Source organism: Etheostoma cragini, chromosome 9 (assembly GCF_013103735.1).
Source record: "Etheostoma cragini isolate CJK2018 chromosome 9, CSU_Ecrag_1.0, whole genome shotgun sequence".
Taxonomy (NCBI): Eukaryota; Metazoa; Chordata; class Actinopteri; order Perciformes; family Percidae; genus Etheostoma; species Etheostoma cragini.
In genome coordinates this window covers 9,893,245-9,901,677 of record NC_048415.1, presented here as the reverse complement: position 1 = coordinate 9,901,677, position 8,433 = coordinate 9,893,245, and positions in this window count along the sequence as shown.

The window sequence follows — 8,433 nt, the reverse complement described above, 5'->3', positions numbered from 1 at the left end:
TCATGAAAAATAAATCCCAGTTGACGTGATTGGCTGTCAAGGAAAAAAACAATAGACATGGGAGATTGGGAAATGCCGACTCTTTGATCTAGCTTCTGAAAAGTAGACAGGGAGTAGGAAAATGGAAGAGCCGTGAGTGGTTGGCTGAGGACACCCGGTTGTCCTCTGAGAGGCCTGGGAGACTGACACTCCCGTTCAAAGAATGGCCTTGGAGAAGAGAGCCCGGTGATGTTTCCATAGATTGAAACTCCTAGAAAGTCACTCAGAGGTACAAAGCTGTACCTTAACTCAAGATGGGGGTTTGAGTTGGCAAGTTGCCAAAATTTACTTTAGTGCCTTTACAATAAATATGAACACCTTACTGAACTGAAGATTCACAATGCAGTTCACAAAACTAAAAAAAAGCAGCACTACCAGCGACAATTAATTTAGAATTCCTTACATATCAATGTGATTGCTACTTACATGTTTGTTGCATGCATTGTTGTATGTATTGTATGTATGTATGTATGTATGTATGTATAGAATGTATGTATGTCAATTTTATTAAAGCCCATTTCCTAATAAATCCTAAAATCCCAAATTTGCCCCAACGGGCTTTGATTTGGATAAGTGAAAAGACGGGGATGGATATGTATGTAAATGTACTCTATATAAGAGATACAGCATGAGAAATGAACGTAGTCAGTGGAAAACCATCCATCCATCAAGATATAAGCTGTCTCTCTATATACAAAATGTAGTATGCGAGGTACAGAACAAGTAAAAAGACAGCAAAGTGAAAATGGTACTGGAGAGCAAACATAATGTAGTACAGCTGTAAAGTAGCCTATGGCTGAAACCTTGTCAATACAAATCAAGTAAAATGCTCTCTGGCATTTGCCGTTTCATTTTACCCTCAGTTTCCAACAGTTCAATATGCTCAACATGCTGCTCCAGGGAAAATATTTTGAAATCTTATATTGCATGGGATTCCAGTCCTTGCAGCGGCAGCTGTGGATCGGGAGATAGAGCAAGTTCATTAATCACAAGTTTGGCAGTTTGATCCCTGGCTCCTTCTGCACACATGTTGAAGTGTCCTTGAGCAAGACACTGAAACCCAAGTTGCTCCTGATGGGCAAGCCTACGCCTCAAATTGCTTCCACGCCACGGTGTGTGTGTAAAGTGCTTTGTGCATTAAGGTGAAGAAGTGCTGTATAAATGCAGCCCATTTACCATTTTACAGTCACAACACAATGTTTATACCTAGCTTGTTCACTATGTCGATCACCTGACACAAAATTACAAGAAACATGCAATGACTAGTGGCTTGAGGCTCAGAAGGTCCAAACGTCGGTTGTCAGCTGGTGAAAAGCATGTTGTGTCATTTAAAGTAGCAATATCAGGTAACTTCTGTATTTGTCTGCACCTATGGCCTCTGGTTACTGTTAAGCTCTTTGTAAAATACATGTTCCACTTTCTGATGTAACTACATGACATGGTCTTCAGTCAACAGAGCTTGTTTTCACAGCTCAGGTTTCTGAGGTGTCAACATGTATTGCACAAACACCACTTCCACCCCGACCTCCAATTGAGAATACAGTCTCACCTCACTCTCCTGAGAGAGGCACTAAATAACAAAAGCTCCTTCCAATACACATGGACATATTTTGTGAAAAGCTCATTATGATAAAATAAGATGACTCAAAATACAATCACGTCCGCTTTTCCAACTTTGCATACACACATTCCAACTCACACACAGTCTTGCACTCTCATGTGCCATGACAAAAATGTTGACACTCTTCGACCCTTTCGGAGACACACTCTGACAATCTGTGGAGGGGAATAAGGGCAAGTTGCCCATAGCCATCACACCTCTGTTTGGCCTCATCCTAGTAAGAGGAGGGGTTGGGAGCCCCAAGGCAGGCATTGGGCCAGGCCGATACCGGCTGGCTCTGTGGCAAGTTAGCCAGTAGGAGAGTGGATGACCTTCACATGGGTTCAGAGACTGTCGAGACCACAGGAGCAGTAAGCAAATGAGTAGTTAAATCAATAGTCAGTATACTCTAGATGGGCTGAGCTCAAATACCTATGGCAGCTTGGCAAGCTATTCTTTATGCGGCCAATATGTGCAGACACTGTTAAATGAAATCTAGTGCAAATTATGTGTGACGTGACTTTAAATGTGCTACAGGTAGCATCTCAAAACCTAACATGTCATTGTTAAATTATGATACCAGTACTGTAAACAAATGAGAGAATTTGTATATTTTACATATATGTTTTACATACATATTTTGCTGACTTTGCACATTGATGCAAATTGTTTCAATACCCCATAAAACAACTGACCAGCATGTGCCTCTTCTAGACAGTCAACCAAGAATGGTTAACTAAAAGGTCATAAACAAAGGTTATGACCAGGAATGCAAATGTATAGCATTTTCAAAAAGGCTTTTTTTACCTCAGGGTTATGACCTTTCCAATGCAGCCTCAGTGGAGCCATTCTCCTCAGCTCTGCATGGAAGCTACACTCATTAGAAATACATTATGTATACAGAAAGAATACATCTCTCAATGCTAATGTAAATAATGTTGAGGATGTTTGCTATTTTGGACCCGTTTTTTTATCAGCAGTAGTGCTAGACTTTTGAAATCTTTAAGTTTGACATTATTGTGGTTTAAAACTGGCTACAACACAAAGTTTTACACCATATATAATATATAATATGAGAAAATTAGACCATAAATTATTCTTATAAATACTAGGATTAGTTATGTATATATATATATATATATATATATATGTATATATATATATATATGTATATATATATATATATATATATATATATATATATATATATATATATATATATATATATATATATATATATATATATGTATATATATGTATATGTATATATATATATATATGTACACATACAGTTGTGACATTATTACCAAAGCACTTGCTCACTTAGATGTTTTAGAATAATTCCCCTGGGCACATTCTGTAACAAAATACCAAACCCACACATGCTACTGTGGTAGTGATAGAAATGAACAATTCACCTGGGGTTTCCAGACTAACCCAAAAGCTCTCTCTCTCTGATGTCAGATAATATATTTTAGTCTAGGGGGTATGGCAGAACTCTTCTGTTCTGTAGACTGAAAGACCTGACCTCAAAGAGGATTCAGAAATTCATTTAAACCCTTCTCTCTCATGTCAGGGATACATGATCCGAGGTCAATTTAATCACTTAATTTCCACACCACTTTATATTTTACTTTTTATAACAGATTAAAACAGACAGTGATTTGGGGTCTTTTAAAGAGTTGCTCATAATCACATAACCCTCACCCGACTGTGATAGCAATGTCTGTGCCAGGTATAAATAGCAGAACAATGGCTGACCTGATCTTTTCTGCCGTGAATATATGACAGTCATCAGGGTAACTATTACCATTTTACCATTGCCACTAGCTTTGTACCATCCCCTGACATCTCAAGAGGACAGGATAATCATTGTGGCACAAGTGTGCTGGGAGTTGTTGCCAGTCCTGCTAGCTAAAAGTGGCTGATGGGATGGCGATGGTAAAACAATCTGACAGGAGATAACATAATAACGTCTTTCGTGTTTTGCTGTAATGAAACACAACAGTCCAACCTGAAGACCCTGAGGACCAAGCATGGTATTGTTTATCTATTCAACCACACCTAAAGGAGGCAAGAAAACTTCCGACCTGTAAACGGTGTTTTTCACCATTCAGCCATTTACTGAAGCAGTGGAAGCTGTTAATGCATCACCTGGCACTTTGGAAGGAATCAACCATGATAAATGATGATAAAAGCGCAGCACAGGTGGTGAACTTCACTGACCAGACAATGCAATCCAAGGCTATCAAACATGCAAAACACATTTATAATATCATGCTTGAGAGGACATCCATGGAGCACATTCAGAAGATCATTATTGCCTATACATAGCTCATGTCACTGAAGTACTCTAGTTATGGACACTGACTTAAGTCGTAGACTCCGACTTGAGTTGTGATTCTCTGGATTTGTGACTCGACTTTGACCGGTGCACTGATTATTTCGACTAGAGCATTCATGAACGAGGACTTGGACGTTGGATGAAGTTTATGGCTACTTTTGTGTAGTAGGCAGTGATGGATTATTCAAGTCCTGGACTCAGACTCTTCTTTGGTGACTCAGACTTGGACTCTTACTGGAACACTGGGGACTCAAGACTTGACTTTGATTTGACAGCTGGTGACACAAGATTTGACTCAAAACTTGACTTGGACTCAACAGTTGGTGACTCAAGACTTGACTCAGATTCGATAGTTGGTGACTTGACTACTACACTGCCTCACGTTAGCCAAACCCTTGACTTGACCATAACTCCTCCATAACCTCATATCTAAATCTTAAATAAAATTACCCATCACCATAATCTAAACCAAATCATATTGCCATCAATAGCAAAATCCTGTCATCATTGTGGCTCATCTCTCATTAGTTGTAGAGACATATTGTATCAAAATATAGGTAAAGAGTAAAGACACACATTTAACTTTTACCTAAACACACACACAAAACACACACACAAAAACACACACACAAAAACACACACACACACACACACACACACACACACACACACAAAGAGGTCGCCCACAGTTCAGCTGGGTGATAAATAGTTCTTCTCATGCATGGAAAGCAAAAGGTTAGACATCTACTGTAATGGGGTCAAAGGGAGCTACATCCAAACAAAATGAGAGCAAGGGCACCTCTGATGCTTGAAAGCCAGTACGAATCAAACACAAATACTTCTCTTGCTTCTGCTACAGCTATGGTATTGCCCGTCTCCTCTTTGCACTTAGCATTGGTGCATTTTCCAACCCAGTTAGCAAATACCTCGGAGCTCAGCACTGGGTTAAAAAGTGGCCCTCTCAGCTTAATCTTGGCATTGAGCTGAATTCAGATGAGTAACTTTAAATTCCAACTTGATCTCACAGAATTCTATGAAATGAACACGGCCCCTTAACTCATATGTGGGAGTTTCACGGAATCGCTCAAAATTTGCGAGGGACAACAATGGGACGGTTGGGTTTAGGAAAAGAAGAACGGGACGGATGGGTTTTGTAAAAGAAGAAAGTGATGGTTGGCTTTAGAAAACGTAACACACGGGACACAATCCCCAGGCTCCGGGGGAAAAGTCCTGTGTTGTTTAACCCATCCGCCACCCCAAACAACCTTACTATAAAGATTTTCAAGCTTTTATAATACTTGCTACCGTAGTTGCTCTTAATGCTACGTGATCTTGTCATTGACTGTATATTGGCATTGTTTTCCTTAGTCGCCACCCGAAATTCTCACACATTCCGTGCCACCACCACATAATGTGGTGTTAACCGTTTGTGATCGCAACACGGAATTCTGTTAGACCAGACCGTTAAATTGACTGTTACATAACAAACATTTGAAAGCTCTGCACAGCTGATTTAACAAGTTTCTTCCAAAGGCACATCCAAGAATTTATGATATTTTGATGTAAAATCTGAAGTTGTCAACATTGAACGCCAGGGTCCATTTTTAGGTATTATTAACAAAAGTTATGGTTTAAGAGGAAATAAATCATCTATCACAATCTTCAGGGAGGAAGGAATATCTAATAATTATTGCCGAAGTTTTGACAGGCAATTTACCAGGAATGCATGACAGTAAAAAGCTGTGGTCCTGCTGCCGGTCTGCTGCCAGATTTAGCCGACAAGCAGCCAGATATCCATCAGTGAGCAGAGTTAAAATGCAATAAGAATACAATATTTATTTTCAACCCTGTAGGCAAATGAGTTTGCTAAAGAACAACAATCCTAGGGCTGCTTAGGATTTAGTGCCTTGCCCATAGACACTGTGTGGCATGTGGGCTGGAAGCAACCTCTGAATAAGTCTGCCAACTCGCTGTGCTGCTCTGCTTGTTCATTATATATTCTAATTATAAAGAAGTCTGATCAATCTGACAAAATAAAAATGTAGTAATAATGTTGGCAGAGCAGCATGTTACAGCAGCCACTCATTGTGAACCCTATTTACATAGCACCGAACGTGGAGAAGACGACAGACATACTGCTGTTTCTCACGGCCCTCACAATGCAACTGCAATCAGCTGCGTGCAGGTGGACGCCCACAGACAGGTGGCTCGTCAGTGTTCATCTCAAATTAAATCACATATAAGGTTTGCCCATTCTTAATGAAAATACAAATAAACTGTCAATAATTAAGAGTATCATTCAACAAATAACTTATTTACTCAAGCACAAAAGAAGTTGAGCAAACTCAACTGAATCATGGTATTTTACTTCAGTTATAGTATTGTGAACTTAATTGTGTATTCACTCAATAGAACGAGCATGCTGCATCCATTTAGTTACATTCCAGTTATGTAATGTTTTACAGTAATTAGATTGTGTTTTGCCTTTTACAGTATGTCAGTGGGTTATGTTTTGTTTGGTGGGTCCTTGACATGAATGTTCAGCATTGGGAGTAAGAAGGTGGAAACAGTTTTTGGTTATTGATCGCCAACATGTCAAATTGGCTAGTGCACCTTAGGCAAGAGCCTAAAAAGAACTGTAGATTGTAATAGAACAGAACTTCTTATATGGTTTGAACCTGCATTTATTCTTAATTGACATCTTAAAATGATGAAAATGATTCTGACTCAATATAAGAGCTTGATGAAGCTTAGATTCTACTTTCCTCATCAACATACAGTATCTGTTTGTCATCTACCCTATCCACACGGGGCTGTGCAAACATCATTGCAGACTAAATGCCTGCCCGTTGTATAACATTACACAGGAATATAGAGGAATTAAATGAGCTTCATTTTTTACTTACATAATGTAAATATAAGTTATAATTTCAAGTCAACTTAAAATTAGTTTTGACAATCGTCAATAAGACGTGGAGTTTGATAAAAATAAACCACATTTTATAGTTACATTTTTATATGATTTATTGTACATATATACAAGGAAATATACATAGTCTTTGGAGATTAGATTCCATCGTAAAATCCTTTTAAGAAGGGGGTAGAGAAATAGGACATATCCCCTGCTTGGTCAAGACAGTGGCGGTGGCGGTGAAGGAGCCCAAAGACCAGACCGGAGGAGTTGACGGAGCGTTCTGCTGAAAGAAGACCCAGGGTGCCGTGGGTGATGGTGACTAGAGGTGGAACGGGAGGAGGAGGGTTGAACATTTTGACTGAAATAACAGCTGACAGTAGCAGAGAGAATCACATTTAAAGCAGGAATGTAATGCTGTGATTGGGTCAAGAATATCATGGCAAATTCTGGTTGGTTTAATTGAAAGTGAACGCCTCTAAACAGCTCAATAGTTTTAGTAAAAGAGAGCGGTGACTGAAGTTATTAGAAGTCATCCTGAAAGAATTTATGCTTAGCTTCATTAGTTGCTGCCCTGATAAAAGTGATACACTTTTGTCACTTGACCTGGGTTTTTGCTTCCTCTGATCACATGCTGAGGTCGTGCAAGATATTGTATAACATAATACATTGTTTACAATTACATTACAATTGGGCGCTTCAAAAAGGGGCTTTGATCAGCTGGTTGTATGTGTGTGTGTGTGTGTGTGTGTGTGTTTGTGTGTGTGTGTGTGTGTGTGTGTGTGTGTGTGTGAGAGAGAGAAGTGTGTGTATTTTGTTTTTTTTGCCTCAAGCCTGGCCTCTTGAGGCATCAAGAGAAATGTTTGATGTGGAGATTTCCTCACCAGGTGGTATATAAAAAGACCAGGGCTACTAAAGTATTACAAACTCCTGTCTGACAGAGGTGCTTGAGAGAAATTTTGCCTGAAGCCAATCAAATATGTTTTTGCTATCATAAACTGTGTGAACTACTGAATGCCAGTTTGCCTTGGTACACGGTACATATGAAAAGTAGCTTTAAGACAGGCTGTTTTATCATTCACTCATTCATAGTACAATTCTGCCTGTTAAATGCTGTAAAAATGACTTATTTTGGTAAATCCTTTTCACACGGCTTTAGCTCAGATTCCAAACAGGTCTGGAATGAAAAAATTTCTTCTACCAAGCTAATTGCTTTTCTTCTTTATTTTCAGATTTGTGACTCCACAGTCAACAAGTCAATGTAATAACCTTGGCTATCACTGTGAATGTCTGGGTAAGGTAAGGACAGAGTTAACATTTTATTTTAAGGAAATGTCGAGGAACAGGTCAAAGTTAAAAAGTTGCAAATGTTATGATGCACAGAATTCACTGGATCAGTTAGGGAAGATGTGGAGCGCTTTCCTTGAAGTGCTCTTATGAAAAAAGGCTAAGTGACTCAACATATCACTAAATTCCTGATGTGAACTTGAATTCATCAATGAGTAGAGAGGCAGAGACATTAAGGACAGGATTTGATAA